Raw genomic sequence first — 18,327 nt, forward strand, 5'->3', positions numbered from 1 at the left:
ATTTCTGTATGAGTAGTGATATGGCACAAGCCCCTCAAAGGTCTCCCCAGTAAGAAATACCATATTTAACTGGAATAAGTAGTGTTACTCTTGATTTACATCAGCAAGCCTGAGAGGAGAAAAACATGTGGAAGATCTCACCATGAGAGGGGCCATAGGCTTATTTCTGTTGTTGCTAAACAGAATGTCAGCAACAACAATCTGTAGCTTGCACTGTTCACTATGTTACTCCTCATGCCATGGGGAAAAATGATGCTTAAGGCAGAACAATTACACCACAACTAGCCTGAAGGAAAATGACAACATAAATAAACAGTGCAAGAAATAGTAATAATGACAGCAATGAAAATAGATATAAAACTAAAAAACAAAGTAGAACTGTCACAAAATAATATATCTTCAAACTTATAAAACTAACTAGGATATTTTAAGATCCATTTAGAATAAGAAAGAGAGAAATGACAAATGAAAATCTGTTATAATACTTGAAATTGTCCTTTTAACCTTTATTTAAATTAGCAAAAGTTGCATGTTCATGCCCAATGGCAAAATATAGTCCTTTTCTAGAAAAACATGGAGATTTGGTATTAATACAGAGCATATAATATTTAAAAAGTCATCTATTATAAAATCTAAGTCATGACTATACTGCCAAGTATTGAGCTTAGCAAAGAAATATTAATTTTAGTTAAACTGGTTCAAAACCTAAGACAAATATTCAATGAAAATTTGGGTCAATTGTCCCTTTGTAGACCAGCTACAATAAAGGAGACAGTGTCTTCACTTGTTAAATTTCATATCCCTGTAAGTTCTGAACATAAGCATCCTCTAAGAATAAACCAAACGAGCTCTCAATATAAAATATATATCTTCCTTCTCTGAAAATCTGTATAGCAAATACAGCCCGAGGGAACTTTTAACAAAATGTTATAAAACTGAAAACTGACATTAATAGGAAGTACTGATATATCTTTAGTGACAATGAGTTCAATTCTCCTGCCACTGAATAACAGAAACACCAATTGGCTCCAATTTGCTTCGATTGGATTTGCTCCTATCTGTGACAGAAGAATGAGGCCCAGTCCTGCTGAGACATCATTATGACAGACAGATTTAGCAGAAAGTATTGGCTACAGCTGAAATATGTGGCTCCTTAACACGACTCAGCCCTGGGTTGAAATCCATGGGGGTGGGTAGGACGCAGTGCGAGTGGTCAATGCACTCCTTAGGGTCAATGACTATAGCTCATGCAATGAGCTGCGTCAGGGAGGTAAAGCACATGATACTTCTACCTTCCCCCTTCTACTACACCAATCTCAATTCTCCCTCTGTGCAAATTTATCCTGGCCCTTTATTCTAAAAAAATCCTCTAACATCTCCCCTGGCCTTAATTTTTGCTGTGCCTTTCGCAGATCTTTCTTTTCTGTCTGCCTAAATACATTTCATTTTCTCTCACATCTTTGCCTCTTTCTTCCTTCACCAATCCCCAGCAGCTCTCCTTTGCTCCCTGCACAGCAGAAGGGCAAGGTGGTGAAGTTCTCCCAGAGCATCTGCCCAAAGCAGCCCAAAGTTCACACTCGGCCAAAATAATCTGTCCACTCTATTATTTCCTCCTTTCTATGGCATGCACACATTTTGAAGGGAATGAGGAAGTAGTGCAGCCCTTCGTGTGAAAACTAGCAAGGGGAAATGCAATCTGTCCCCTTATAAAGATGTTCTGGCCAAGAACAAGCATATGCACCAAGAGAAATTGCAAGAAGGAATTTACACTGCACTGGAAATGTGTGATGAATGTTATACTGAATAAAAGTTAATACTACAATTGATTTTTTTTTTCTCCAACTCAAGATTGAAAGCCTATTGTAATACTACTTATCAATAGAGAATGCTAATTCACACTTTGAGTTGTCTAAAATGGGAATTTAATTTAGATTTACTTAAATGGAAATTGCATATTAATTAAATAGCAATTGATTATTAAAATATTTTGCTGAGGTTTAACAGCTCTACTACATAAGAAAATTTGCTAAATTACTGTCCAAATTGTATTTTTAGATGCACTGCATTGAATTCAGTGAGGTTGTGCTGATACAAATGAAAACAAAATAGTTGTTTTCTCCTGAGTTAGTGTTTATTTAACATTGTGTATGTCACTGTGTCTAAACTGAGTGATTAACTAAAGATATTTATGATAGCTAAATTGTTAAGGAATATTATGATTTCATATGTTTCAAAGCTGTTAGTGTTTGGTACAATTTATTAATTGCCAAAATAATCTTTAGTTCAGAAAGATATCAAAGACTTTTGATTCATCTGTACACAAGTCTGGCACCAGATGTACAAAATATAAATCCATGCTATTATAACTGTAATGCACTTGGGTCAACAACAGTGTGGGAGTGTGACCTGGGAAGTCTTATCTAGGGAACTGAATCAGACACAATCACCCATCAGCAAAGCCTGGAGAAGTGAGAGCTCCTGCTGTTCCATGGTGTCCATGCACACAAGCACTAAGTTTGTGATGGTGTTGTGATGAATATCTTTTTCATTTGATGCTGAAAGCTGGGCTCAGGATGTGCATGAGCATAGCCTGTGTTTTCCCTTTGCAGCTGAGGCAGTTCAAAGGGGATGCCGTAATTTGCTTGCAGAATATTCATTACCAATTAACATAATCAATGGAGATCTCCTCTATTTAGAAGGGCAAGATAAACCACTAGAGTTGCATTAGCAGTGCCTTGTCAGAATATAATCCTGTATGGGTAGATATTTTCTCTGTATTTTTCCACCACTGTTTAAGAGGATGGCACCTTCAAGGAGGAAAAAACCAACGTTTTTACAGTCTTAACTGGCTGCACAGTGAGAGCATAACTGTGATTTTTATCATTTTTATATGGTCTTAGATTCTCCCTCAGTTCTTCCCCCTTAAGATAGCTCTTCTGTTCAGCAACATAATGTACTCATTTTTCCAGTGGGCACAGGAAGAATTCCCCTTTCTCATGAAGATTCCTTGGACATTTTTTAAAAATATTATTCTATCTACTCACATTCAGATCTCAATTCCTGATTTCAATGTTTTATCATCCTTCTTCATCCCCTGTTTTATATATGCTTTATATATGCCTTTCAGCAATTCCAATTCTTCCTGGTCTAGAGAGCACCAGCACGAATTTCAGCAACACTGCTCAGCACCATTTTTGCTTTCCATCCTTCATAAACCAGAAATATAATCCTTGGACCTATCCCAAGTTTTGTGACATCAAATAAATCACAATTTTCTTTGGTGTGAGGACTTCTATTTCATATTTTTACGAAAAACATAGTTATCAGAATAAGGTCTTTGGCAGTTAGATCCACTAATTCTTTTTCACTCCCACACACTCACACAAAGCTCATGGATTGCAGAGGCAGAGCAGTTCTCTGGATGCCCTCTTCCCTCCCATCTAGTATAAACCCCCATTACTGGGGGGAGAGGGACAGCCAAATCCCACTGTCACACCCAGGCCAAAGCTTCATTTTAAGTCAATATCGTTCCTTTTTTTAAATGCTGTATGTGTGAGACAGACATGTCTTTAGCCTTTTGCTTTCATGGCAAAATTACCATGTCCAAGGAACTCAAAACCTTCCTGTCAGCATCAGCCTCTGCCTAAATTTATATTCATAGCTGAGCTGATGGAAAAAAGAAAGCCCTGGTGCCCCCCAGAACTGGAGGACTCACTCAGGGTCACACCAAACGCTGCCACCAGTCATGCCCAGGCTCTGGCAACTGGAGGTGGGGGGGTTTGTCCAGGGTTTCCTGAGTTACCAGCTCTAGCTCATATTCCTCCTCTTTTTAATGACATTCCAAGGCGGATCCTGCCTGAAACAAAGCACTCTTCCTTCTTTTTTAATCCTCCAACAGAACTTAAAAGTGAAACTGTTTTGCAATGTAAGTTCATGCTCTCAGAATATTACTGTGTAGCCAGTGGCTAATGGTACTAAAGAAAAGTAGCAAAATTTAGCCATTATTTTCTTAAAGTGAATTATCCTAGAACTGCATGTATTTTTGTTCTTCTGAGCTTCTTGTGTATTATCACCTCAAAAAAAGGGATTCAATTACTTACTCTCCATGCAAGTACTTAATTTACCTTTTTGGAGTGGGGGCAAGGTGGCAGGTCAAGTGCAGCTCTTCAATATTATGTTTAAATTTTCATTACTAGTTCTACCTGCTGGACACACATTACTTGGTCTTCCTAGGAAGCACAAACATTCAAAATACAAACCAAATACAAGCTGATGTTACTTTTATGCCTATTTCCCATTCCTCTGCATTCACACTTGCGTGACTGATTTGTGTGTGAAATGGTTTCCAAGTTTTCAAGCAAAAAGCAGTTAAGAAACAAAATATTTATACTCTTCTAACTTGCACTTCCTGTCTAGCTAGATCCAATACAGATGCAAAGTCACTGGTCTGCAAGAGCTTTCCACAGATCTATAATAAAATAATTAAATTAGTGAGTTGTGTTTAGATCAGAGATTCTTGGCTGCCAGCTCCTAAGAACTTTGGGAATTCTGAACCACAGAAGGATCATTTGGAGTCCATTTGGCAGAAACGTCAGAAACTTGCTGCTCCTGGGAACATCCTTTTCCAATAACATTTATAACTCTAGATGGAAGTGAAAAGCTCCATATGTTAAGAGTTTCCTGCAAAGCTTCCTGGTAAGAGAGGAAATAAATTCAACTTGTCACATCTGCTCGTGGACCAGTCAAGTAGGATTTTATCACAGCTTTAAGTGGTTTACAAAACTGTCCTGTTATCAACTGAAAGGAGCTTTACTTCTCAAGGCTTTTTTTCTATATGCATGTTTATATAATCTCAATCATTAAATTATTTATTTGTCAGTGGAATTCAGTAACATGTATTATTATTTATCTCTAAACAGCAGATTACTCAGTTATTCAGCTAACAGCAACAGTTCAGTTGGAAGTCAATTTGCATGGTTCAGCTGAATAAAAGCAAGCAGTCCCCTTCTGCCCTTCCTTTTCCTAACCCCAGCTCTGTAAATTGTATCACATTTTCCATTATAAAATACTTTTAATTAGACAAAAGTCAAATTTATAACCTATAGAGAAATCTTACGTCCTAAGCACTGTAAACACAATGCAAACAGCTGGTTTCAAATTCCCAGGGAGTCAAGGATCCCAAAGAAAATATTATGAACCATTACATCTTGTCTCTGTGGTTGCTCAAGAAATCATTACTCCCCTTACAGAAAGCAGCAATTTATTATGCAAAGTGCAAAGATAGTACAAAACAAGGCAACGATATTCTGTGGCAGGAACTTCTGCAAAAGGCACAGCTCTATGAAATTCAGTGTAGACAAACTCTACAAGTACACACACATTTTTTGGCATCTTGTCCTGTTCTCATTGAAGTCAGTGGGGATTTTGCCACTGACTAAACAAAGAGGAGGATTGGGCCCAAACTATGCAGCTATTGGCCAAAATAATCAAGTTACAGGAAATTGCTCCCCAAAAGGTAGATGTCTTTTAAAATTCCAGATGCCTATTTGGAGCTGATCTAATTTACACAGACTGGGCCATATACTGTTCCCTGCCTCTGCACACAGTTCCCTTTGATGTTAATGGGAATCTGATGCTGCTTCAGGGCAGTGCAGAACACATCCCTTGGAGCCCATTCCTTCCACTCTATCACTAAAGAGTGAGCTCAAAAGAGAGTGGCAGTAACACATCACATTACATCCAATATTCATGCAATTATTGAAGAACACTGTATGTATTACATTTGCAAACTGTCCATAATAATTTAATTTTCTCTCCTCAATTTATAATATGTTAATTAAGCATGAAATTAAATGCTTTTTAACATACAACTGATTATACTATAATGTATCCAACAAAGATTGATTACTGAATAATAAATCATCATTTGCATAAATATTTATATAATTTATTTTTAAAAATTCCATAATGTATAAACAGATAAGATGGGAAAACAACAAGTTCCATTATAGACATTGTAATTTGACTTTTAAAGACCTTTTTCCATGAGACTTGTGAAGACTTCCTCATATATTAGGGAACCAAACTGTATTCCACACCATAAGGAGCACTGCAGTCCTTCTTTACTTGTTATCAGAATTTCATAATCACATAACATTTCATTCTTAACATGCACCAAAGCCCAGAAAACTTGCCAGAAGAGGAGAAAAATACACTTTAATTTCAATGCAATCCATATTAGCTTTACCCAATGTGGAATTTTCATTTAAAACTGATCTTGGGATCCATTGTTGCACTTGCTCATATCAATGGCAAAACCTCTCTCTGCCCTGCTATCTATCATTATCATATCTGACACTCAAAAAATTTTACTTCAATTATTTCAGTCTAGGTTCCTCTGTGACAAAGTTACAGTTGTACTCATTAATTTGCCAGGAAATTAAAAGCTGATAGGTTTTGTTTACAAGACACCCAGGATAAGTTTCAAATACAAGGAGAAAGCTAAAGAAAATCCATTCACAGAGTTTCTGAGAGCTTGTTCAGCAGATTTCCTAGCAATTCTGGCCCCACTCACTCTGTCTGCCTGATAGCAAGAGTCAGTTTTTGTGGACTACATGTCCTTGAGGAGCTCTCCACCAGCAGCCACTCAGATACCTTCTCACCCCTCTACAAAGGGCTTGCACCAAAGCAGATAGAACTAAATGGAAACATTCCCCAAGAACTCACAAGCTTTGGATCAGGTTCACATTTTGCACAATATTCTCATGAACCAAAAATCATTTACAGGCAAATCCCAATGCTCTACTCTGTTCTGTCCACACTGGGTGGAAAGGGAGACTCCAAATTCATTTCAGTGGGAAAGAAAAGGCAAACTTCATGTAACTGCATAAGTGCCTCTACCTTGGCTAACTTTGTTTATGCTTCTTATTGGCCTAATCAGAAGTGTCAAAGATATTAAAAAACCCCACACCATCATTCAAAAAATGCAACCAAAACAATGGAGTTAGATTTTTTGAATATACTGACTTGCTGCTTATAAGCTAGGAGCCATAAAGAGTTTGGAATAAATCACATTGGCTTGAACACAGAATCCTCTTGTAAAAAGAAAACTGGATTTAAATTCCTGATTTAGGATGACCAATTAAAAATAATTTGCAACTATTCAAAAAGGAAAAAGTTTAATGAGAAAAATATTATGAGAAAAGTGCAACTGTTTTTTTTCTGCACCTGCTTAAGTCACCAACTAGTCAGCAGAAAATGCCAAGGAGATATATTCCACACAGGGAACAAGACTGAAATAGAGCCCAGCTTTGGTTCACTGCTGCAAGCTGCTGTGCACCTCTTGAGAAACACTCAGCTCTATACAGAAATCAGTGGGAGTTTTAGTAACTCAGACTGCTACAGCATCAAATTTTTGGATATTAATGTGAATTATGTTTAAAAAGTCTGTTTTCTTGCCCAGAAATCCTGTGATGAATTTGCTCTTCAGTAAGTTTTCAGGAAGCCCTCATCATTAGTGGAAGGATGTGGGATAATATAAGCTTTATTGAAAAGTTTTGAGATTATACTTCTGGCTGTTACCCCCATACATCTGAGAAAGGAGGTTGGAGTCCCTGCACAGCTGAGAGCAGAGCCTGATGGGCTGCCCAAGAGCTCCTCCTGGGCTGCTCCCAGGGACTGCACAGAAAATGCCATAAAACAGCCTGCCAGGCAGTTTCTGCAGAGGCACATTTTTTTCTCTCTTCTATTGCTTCCCACTTCTCTTTCTCATTCTTATTCTCAATTACTCTCTCCTTTTTATTTTCAAGGCACCATATAATAGGATTTTGTTTTAAGAAGTGATGCTCTCTTCCATCACAAGTAGAGAGCACCAGGCCATCCATGTCTGCTAAACCACACTCCATCTCTCAATATTGTTGTTCTGTGTTTGGCACCAGCTTCAAACTCCATTTCTTATAAATGCACAGAACTCTGCAAGCTGCAATCCATCAGATACAAACTGGTAATGGTACTCAATTCCCTGAATTCTTAGAGCTTTCTTCCATGATCTCAAAATCCTTAGAAATATCAATATTTTTTCTGCACACAGAAAACCTAGGGCATAAGTATATGACATGAGTTTGAGTACACACCCAGTCTACAAAGCTACACACTGGTCGTACAGCTGACCATCAACTGGATCTTCTAATAGTCCTAAAGCAACGAGATCAAACTTTACTTCCTTACTAAATGTGACTAACCCACGCATTCTTTTTAGTTCTCTGCAAAATGGCTGTATAAAAATTTTACTGCTTAAAAATTTTTTGGAACCCTTGAAAGCTGTTCTCACTGCACTCCCTCCTCCTCCCCACCATTTGATCCAGCTGTGCCCCAGCTGGGTACAAGAAGGGCATTGTGCTGCCCTCCGTGCCTCAGCTGCTGTGCTCCACAGTCATGCTCTTCTGCATCCCCTTTTTACTGACATATTTCTTATATGCAGCACACTGTGAAAGGGATACAGGATGTTACATGAGGTTTACTGAAATACTTTATTATTAAATATTTTAAATTAATCATGTGTGATAGTTAATTATTCATTCAAACAAACCATGAAAAATAGGGACTGCAGCAATTTCCTCTCTCCAGTATCAGATTGCTACTAAATGTATGGCACAATAAAACACTCAAATTAAAACTTCCTGATGTGACACCAAATTACTAAATACCCAAACTGCTGAAAAATTAGAAGTATAACCCTTGCACAACATATTTATTATATTCATGTCCTACTTAAAAATGCATCTTATTTGGAAGAAAAGAATATTCATGATCTCTCTTGTACAAATTGGAAAGGAAGTTTCTTGATTTGCCTGAAACTTGAACACCAACATAAGCAAAACTTAAGGAAGGCACATCATGTGCGAGCAGATGATGGTGTATGGTGAAATTAAATAATTAGATAGCAGAATGTAACCTCTTGAAGTCAGGCTTTCCACCTGAACAAGTAAATTTTTATTATTCCTAATTACTTAGAGTGCCCTTCACCAAGAAGGACTAAGAACAAAAATTCACTGCCTCAAAGAACTACAAACTGAAAATCTCATATCCTACTTGTGACAAGGCCAGTGTCAGTGGAACTAGTCCTTGTAATAAGCAACAGACAAGAGATGAAAAGTTTTTAGGAAAGAAACATGGAAGAATAAAGAAAAACCAAAACATATAAGAAAGAAGTCTCTAAAAGAGATGAAGGTTAAGATACAAGGAAAAAGTTCAGCCAAATCAAGACATGGTACATGCCCTGTTAACTCTCCAGTGGTATCTTTTTTACATTCGCACAGGTCTCAAGGTCAGAATGAGTAGTCCTCTACTGCCCTTCCCTAACAATCACCAAAGCCATTCAAAAAATCCTGGACAAATAAAAACAGGATAGAAAAGATGACAGAACCCATACCCCTATCATAATTTTATTTATGATTTTACTATAATTGTTTTCATACATACTCAGTTGTATAAGTTTACCTCCTATATAATTCCTAAACCCTGCACAAAATGTAAACCTAAGACTTTTGACTGAACTTAATGATTCTATTTTGAACTGCCTGGTTTCTGGCAGAGATATCATTATAGTATATATTCCTGAAGACTCAGTGTAACGATCAAAGCACTCTGAAAGTACAGTGATCAATGAAGAGCTGTTTGTCTGTCAATCCTTCAAGAGAAGCAGGAGTGCCCAGCTCAGCAGAACAGCAGGAGAGCACACTGCCATCTGAGGGAATTGTTGCTTGGTCACGTTCTCTCCAAGGTAATAATATTTTGTCAGTATTATTTCTTTTCTTACTATAAAAAGAGATCCGTCTTCTGTGAACCCATTTGTTAGATTGCAATTTACAGGTTTAACCTTTCATTAGTCTCTATCCACTTTCATTAAAGCCACTAATTTGACAAGTGAATAGCTTCTTTTTGAGTGGTTTGTCCTTTGCTTTCCAAAGAAATTTCTTTTCACCTTGTCTATATCAGCCTAGCCCAGGCCCTGAGTGTCGCTGCTCCCTTCTCTGCCGACAGCAAGGGGACAGAGGAGGGGGCCCAGGCAAAGCCTTGCAGAGGTGCAAACAGATTACACACATGAATGAATTTTAATACTGGCCACCTCTTACTGTACTCATACTCTGGTCATCCTTTTTCCCTTTCCCCTCCAATAAAAGCCCATGTCACCTCTCTCTTTTGTTGGCGAGATATTCCTAACAGTACCTTTGAATCTTTTTCCCCTTGCACGTCCTTCTCTACTTCCTTCTGCTTTGATTCTCCTTTGCTTTCTTCTGTTTCATCTTTCCTCCAGTCAGGTCTCCTATTATTTGTTTCATCTTTTGTTGCTCTTTTCCCCCTCTACAGTTGCTCTTTTCCTGTGCTGCTGACTAAACTTACTTTCTTCTTTCTTTTTTTCCCCTTCCCCACAAACAGCTTTTCCAATCTTTCTCTAAAGCACAGGAGAAAAAGCAAATTAGAGAATCTTGTTAATTTAATCTAGCACCCCCTCAGTGTTGCTCTTTTCTTGATCATTCAGCTCTCTCTTGCTTTTCTACAAGCAAGGATAAACAACTTCTAATGCTATAGGGCAGACAGAGAGGAAAAGATCATGCATAGACTCTTCTAAAGCTTTCACAATCCTTGCTGGAGCCATTTGCTAATTTTTATATCTATTATCTATTTGGTTGTTGCATAATGAGAGCCTTCTCCTTTAAGCCTCCAAATGAGCCAGATACAGCCTTTTACTGTTCTCTATCATTATATAGCTCTTCAATCTTTTTATAGTAAGAAACTGGAAATATATTCTGCACAGTGTTGTTTGTTAGCTTCTCTCTCTCCTCATTCCTTTCAGTTTTTTAAGTGTTATTTGACTGTCAAAGTTTAGGATGCTCTATTTGAAAAATTCTATTTAGCATCTCTACACTGGAAGACCTGTGAAAGAAAATGGAAATAAACCCTCCTGAAAGCATTTATGTTCCCTGAGCAGCAGCACATGGAACGTCTGGGACTCATTAGTTTCCTTCAGCTGTTACAATATGGGTGAACATTAGCCAATACATAAGAGCTGCTTGGAAAGACCAGCATTAGTGGGGTCAGAGAGGAATGGGCTCCATCCTGTACAGTGAGCTTTGCTCCTGTGCAGCCTCTGCCCCATACTGCCAGAATCAATGGGCTGTGACAGGTTGTTTCTTCTCAGATCCGATTGTGCTCGAGGAGAGCAGTGCATGAAGGAAAAATGGTAGGAAGTCCTGAGGTTATTATACAGACCAGGCATAAGCAATTGGAAAAGAATGAAATGCAAACTGCCATGACGAAAGGAAAAGGATAGAAAACATAAAATGAGTTCAGGCCAAACAATCACCAGGGATGGAGAGAAAATGAGGGGAGAGGTGGGAGGTAAGACATTTTAGCTCCTATCTACTCAGTAAATTTCCTCAGATTACTCATAATACATTAAATTATACATAATTCTCCTCAAAGCTGTTGACAGTGAAGCTACTTCTACCTCAATAATGTAATTTACTCTTTACAGACAACAAGTAGCAATAATTTTTATCTATGACTCATAAAAACACGGTATGATATATACAGGTATATAGCAACTGTATCCAAAAAAACATAAGCCCTTCCTAAGAACACACACCCAAACCTCTAGACAGAGACAATGCATTTTATTATCTTGTTACATATACAGGTTTGCTCAACTGAAGGTGCTAAGTCTTAGACAAAGGAGCACAGAAAATCAAAAGCAAAGCTAGGAAGAGAGATGAGAGTCCTGCTGGAAGAGTCTGACTCTGTGCACCCTTCACCCTTTTTCAAAGACATTTTGAAGAAAAAACTAAAAATTAGAACAAACATTACCACAGCTGGACGGCATGTAGATCTTTACATGCATCTGGGATGAGAAACAAGACAAAGAGATAATATGTTGACATTTACTTGATAATTTCTGGATATAATTTTTCTCCATACTACGGTTATACACACTTTGAATCTTAACTATACATTTCTCCACCTGGGAAATCTAAGTGTCCCAAACAGACAAGCAAGAAATCTCAGGCTGTTGAGATACCAGAACAACAGAAAAGCAGCAAAACACTACACACACTCATGGGAAGAATATCAGAAAGTTGCTTCACTTAGTATCTAACAACCCCCTTCTCTCACTAGATTTTGGAAAGCATTTTTTTAACCATCTAATCTGGAGATTTCAGCTATAGGCTGATTAGATTCATTTTCTAGATCCACAAACAACCTAAGAAATGGAATATGGTGGTCTGCACTTCAGTAAATGCAAGATTCCGACCTTGAGCATATAATCCTAAATGATTCAAGAACAGTTAGAAAAATCTTCAACTAAATTAGTAAAGGAACTTTATGATTTATGCTGTCATTGCTGTCTTTTCTAAGGAGAATAAAGTTTTATCTTATTTTATTTTTAAATTATCAATTAAGGAAAAGTTGACTGGTGACAAGAACTCTTCTAATTACTAAGTTTTCACAGTATTAAATACTTAAAGTTAAATCAACCAGCATTTAGCAAACTACTGCTCCCCCCTTCTCCCCCTCCATATAGACACTTTTTTCTTTCTAAAAGCCCTCTACTGAATTAGCTGTTAGGTACTAATTGCAAATGATTAAGCACTCACTAGTCTTACACTTCTTGCTTTAATATTAATGTGATGTATTAGCATGGAACATGGCTTGTATTAATATTATAAATGGAAGCCTGCATGGATCACTGCCTACTGTTTTGCATTACAAGGAGCATGCAGCTAAAGAAAAAAAGTCCAATTTAGACCAGAAAAAGCCTAGTACACCATATATTTCTGTTGGCAACAAAGAAGTAAAAAGACTGAAGAAAATAAAGTTAAATACTATCTATCTATTTAAATAAGCAGCATATCATTTTTTTCATAAGCAGCAGCAGCAAACATATAGAGAGATGAATTTCTCTCATCCATCTCTGAAATAACTGGAATATATGAAGCTAAAGTTAAATTTAAATTACTCCATTAAGCAGAGCCATGCCACAGACAAATATATTTTCTGCCCTGCTCTACAGAGGTAACAAAGTTGTTTTTTCTGTGTCTATCAGGTTCAAGGATTATACTCCATTTAAACATCTTACTTCTGATCGCATATTCATAGGATCCCAAAGAGTACTTAGTGTGTTTTTAAAGTTCGTATATTTATCTTTCCTCCAAGGTAGCATTCTCATTTCTTCAGCCACCATGGGCATGAAAACATAGGTCTGCTAGATTCTACAGCTTAACAAGCTTACCTTGTATTCATTATATAAAATAAGTGTGCTAAAATTGAATCCAGTTTTTTTGAAACAAACATCATTGGTTTCATTCTTCATTGCTTTGTGCAACTTTAAATGGACATAATGTATTTAGATGACAGGCAAATGAAAGCTCCCTGCACACACACTGTGTCAGTTCTAAAGAAAAGCACTTTCTACAAATCCATGTGTTTTCTCAGGAGCCTAAAGAGTCTCCTCCAAGATGAAATTTTTAATGCTAGTTATTGGAGAAGTATGGAAAATATGACATGCACTTTAAAAATAAATGACAGGTTTCTTCATCTGGAAAACACAATACATCTCTTTTTTAGTCTTTCTCTTGAAGTTGGTTATGAGAAAAAGCTTGTGGAAGGAAGAGAAATTATTTATGCAGTATTCTTATAAATAAGTTGGAAGGATCAATACAAATGCAACTTTAGAAAGAGAAAGCCTGAGAGCCAAAATGTGAAACCAGAAGCAGAATCCTGGGATACTTTTGCCACTACAGTAGTAGCAGGAATGCACAGTGACAACTGAAAAGAGTGATGCCAAAGCTCTGAGCTGTAATGTTCCATACACACACTGCTGCTAGTGACATCAGAGGCTTCCACAGAGAGCAAAAGGAGCATCTAGTGCTGAGATTACTCTTAAAGAGAGTGAGCAGCTCAGCCACATCCCTGCTCGTGACACAGGACACCACCACACATCAGCCAATTCCCTTGGGCAACTGCTGCCCCCACTCATTTAGAACTGGGCCTGGACTGAGGAACATCAACACACAAACACAGCAGAAGTAAAAAGAACATGTGCTAATGCAACAAACAGGCTGGAAAAGACCAAGGAGCAATGGATGGGAAGGACCCTTCCTGGCAAAGCACGACCACTTTGCAAGCTCCTGTGCACTGTGCCTTCAGCTGTCACCTTTAATTCCATGCTGGTCCCACAGAGAGGACTGGCTGAGCACAGGACTGAGAGCTGGCAGCAGCTGTGCAAGATTGTGAGTGTGATCATGTATTAGAGTCAAAGACATTTATGAAGCATTGTATTAGAAAAATATTCCTTTTCAACAATAAAAAGTAGGATTTCTTTTTTTTAATCTGTACTAGATTTAATGGGGGATTATGAAGACATGCCTCTAACTGGTCTAATGAATTTTCTTCAATTTTGTTTTCTATTGTATGTCATTATAAAAAAGCAGCAACATTGGTCCATTGTAGCTTTCCCTTTTAATGGTTTCTGCTGTCATCATCCTGAAGCACCTTTAGCATAGGGAGACTTTTTCCCAATAGCTCTTATTGCCTACCAGCCATCTGAGAAAGAGACTGGAGCTGACTGAATTACTCATGGCCACAGGGTGATGCTGAGGCAGGTTCAAGAGTTAACCCAGTTCACACGAATCCTACTGAGTCATTCTTCTATCAGAAAAGTTGACATAAACTTGTTCATCTAGGAGGATGGAGAACTACCTTATACACATATGTGATGTCCATATTTTTCTGAGATGGATGTCAGTGAAAATTCTCCACCTCCCTGTGAAAAGTTGAGTAAAGGATTTTTCAGCCTTAGCTTCTCCATTGGTGCAAGAATGCAACATTATTAAGGCTAAATTTATGGAGCTATATCTATATAGCTATAAATATATCTATATCTAGAGAGACATAAATATTCAAAAGAAGAACCTTTAGGAAAATAGTAATCGGATTATTAAAAACACTATCAGATTACATGGATTCTGATACAAGACTAGTATCAAGTTCAGATTGCTCTCTAAACCTTGAATTCCAGCTCTTAAATTATTTAATTTACAACCTTGATAATGCTTGAGCTTTTCAATGTATATCTTTGTTTTGACTGCATATACAAAGAACTGTTACAGAAATTCAGTGTTTGCCTATATTTATCACACACTGTCACTGAAGTTCCTCAGTCTTCTGTTTTTAGAATTGGAAATAAACCTATGGCTAAAAATATAATTTTCCATAGGAACTATTTCCTACCAGAATCCTAATACTGGTAATTCCCTGGAGTAAATACTGCCATTTCTGCCATGCAATCAATGAAACTGAGCAGTTGTTTCAAGTCAGATCCATATCCAATTATTATTCATGTCAGCTTTAATTTCTAATGCAGGACAGGAAAACACAAAAACAGGTTCCCATCTCCACTGAGGGCTGTCCTTCGGGAATTATGTGTTTCTCACTAGCAGTGACTAAATCCTCTTTGAAGCTGCAAGTCAACCACTTATTCCATAATATCTAATGTAAAAAACATGTTGAGCATCACCCAGACACCATCTTACTGTGTGCCACACTCACTCATACAAGAGTCTGCCACAACTCTTCCATTTCTTTCATTTATATTACCTGCTGCACCACAGTGATTTGGAATAATTGGCAGGGGAATTCTGCTAACAGGAACTTTGGGGTACTGAATTGTTTTCAATTAGCAAATGTTCCTATTGCACATTGGTGACTGCCTGTGCAAGCATTCATTCTTCAGAAATGCTACTGAGGTGCTCTCTGAAAAAGAAGGTTTGGAAAGAATTCAAAACAAAGGAAAAAACCCAACAGTAAGCAGAAAACACAAGAATTCTTGTGGCAATAAGAGAACCAGAGGAAGCAGAGGGGTGGATATTTGGGTTGATATTTGGCTTCATGAACTACTCTGTCCAAGGATTGTGCTGATACTTTATATTAAATTTTAGTTTCTGCTGAATGTTCTTAGGAGTTTTCCACTTATTTTTCTTTTGGAAAGAATGGGTAAAATTAGCCACTCTTCACTAGAAGAGATGGATGGTAGAGGAGTTTTATGGCTTCACTAACTTGGATCTACATCTACATTTATTAATTCATCTCCATGGTGTAAGACACTTGCCTGAAACTACCTCACAGTATGGCAAAAGAACCCTGCCAAAAATCCTGTGTTCTAATCCATGGGATGTCAGGTTCAGCAAACATGCTTTCAAGTCACTATTCTTCCTTTTTCACAGCATTGACTTGATGAAAAGTTAGGGTATCATTCTTGTTCCCACAGTTCACTTTCAACAGCTGCAATTGCCTATTAATGGCTGAAATGCATCTACTCCCTCAATGTATTTCATTCCTTTTTCATTGTAGTAAGCAATATTGAAAGGTCTAAAATCCCCCTTTCACAGTGCCAGCTACCTCACCCAAGTGAGTCATTTTAGCCAATGCATGTCACAGAAATCTAAAGATATTTTTATTGAATATTAAAAACAGCTTGACAAATTTCTCATATAAATTACAATTCTTTAATTTTTAATACACAAAACACCTCTCCAGTGCTCACTACATTTCTCTGGATAGCAGGACAGTTAGAAAAGAGATATCAACCTTCCCTACTGATGGAACTGCAGTGTAATCCCACCCACCCTCTGATGCCTTAGCCCTGCTGACTTCTGCAAGCAGCTGGGGACATGAGAACAGTCTCTGCAAAGTTTTCTGTCAACAAATATTTAGTAACTTGACCTGATACTGATCTGAAATACCAAGTCCCAACTCAGGAAAACATGTCACACCTTGTTTAGCTTTAATTCAACAAATTACCTAACTGAAGTCCACTCACTGAATTACTTTGGTGCCTAAAGTACAATTCAGCATTTAAGCACACACAAACTGCTCTGCACTTTTGATGCTTTTACTCTTAACTGAACACATCTTAACTGAGAGTCAAACTTCAGAGTTGAGGAATGAGAATCTCACCCATTTTACTTCTTGTAGTCCTTAACAAGAAGCATCTTATTCAGTCACCTCTTATTATATCATACCAGGTCTGCAAGCACTATAGCTTCAAAGAGGCAAAGTGCTAAAAATGAGACAGGCTGATCATATGAGATCAAAAATATACAAGAATTCAGATAAGGAGGTGGGAAAAAAAAGAGGGAAGAGAAATGAAAGCATGTGCTTACAATTCCTGAACAAGAACAGTTCTCTCCAAGACAATGTACTGTACATATGTTATTTATATGCCACCATTTTAATGGCCCTTCAATGAAAAACATCTTGTTACCATAGTAACTTCCACATTGCGTGCTGTCTCTGAGACTCCTACATCATCATACAGGACACGCACAGCGTTTCACACCAATAAGTCATGGGCACGTCTGGTATTTTATGAAAGAACGTGCACATATTTTCCCTACTTTAACCCATTATCTTGCACACACAGTATTGATGTGAGTTTCTCAACACGGAAAATGAAAATCGTGTTCTTGTTATTTCTCTGATTGTATTGGTGAAAAGTAACATGTGCCCGTAATGGCAACTCACAATAGGAGAAAACACCCTTTTATTTTCAAGTATTATCTTACCTCTCCATGCATCCACAAGCTATTTATAAGTTGAAGAAAAATCTGTTGAATTATTTTATCTCATTGTAAAAGTGCCTACTTAATTCCTTTTGGCATTTCTGTAACACTGGTTTTTCAGGATACTTTGCAGGGAGTTATGCACATTTGCAACAGGAATTCCCTGCAAAGACTCTCAGTGTGAACTGCAGATAGAGGTCTATCTTCACCCTCCACTCCATCATTTATATATGTAAGATTTTGTTCATCTTACCTAAGAAAATACACAAGAAACTTCTGTAGCCCAAGCTACTACCATATTTCTATCCCATGTTTTAATTTTTTTTAGCCATAACTACCTTAAAGATTTAAAACTACACAAAAAGTGGACTGAATTTTTCCTTTGGGAATGGGCACAATAAAAAAATGTTTTGTCATGGGCCTAAGGAAACACTGGGTATCTGTACATAGTCTCCATGTGTAGAACTTCATAATAAATTATGCAAGACTTATCTTCACACTGCATACAACAGCCCTGAATCCTGTGAAACTACATCTATTCAGCAGTACAGCTGAAGAAAACACAGGTAAACAGTCTGCTGGTTCTAATTAGATGAGTATAATATCTCCAGACAGTTTGTTCACTTTAAACAGGGAGGTTTATTCATTTTGAATGCATTGTGACACAATAAATTTTTTAAAAAACCAAAGGATAATTAACCCTGGAGCC

Source organism: Lonchura striata, chromosome 8 (genome assembly GCF_050655825.1).
Source record: "Lonchura striata isolate lonStrDom1 chromosome 8, ASM5065582v1, whole genome shotgun sequence".
In the NCBI taxonomy this organism is placed as follows: Eukaryota; Metazoa; Chordata; class Aves; order Passeriformes; family Estrildidae; genus Lonchura; species Lonchura striata.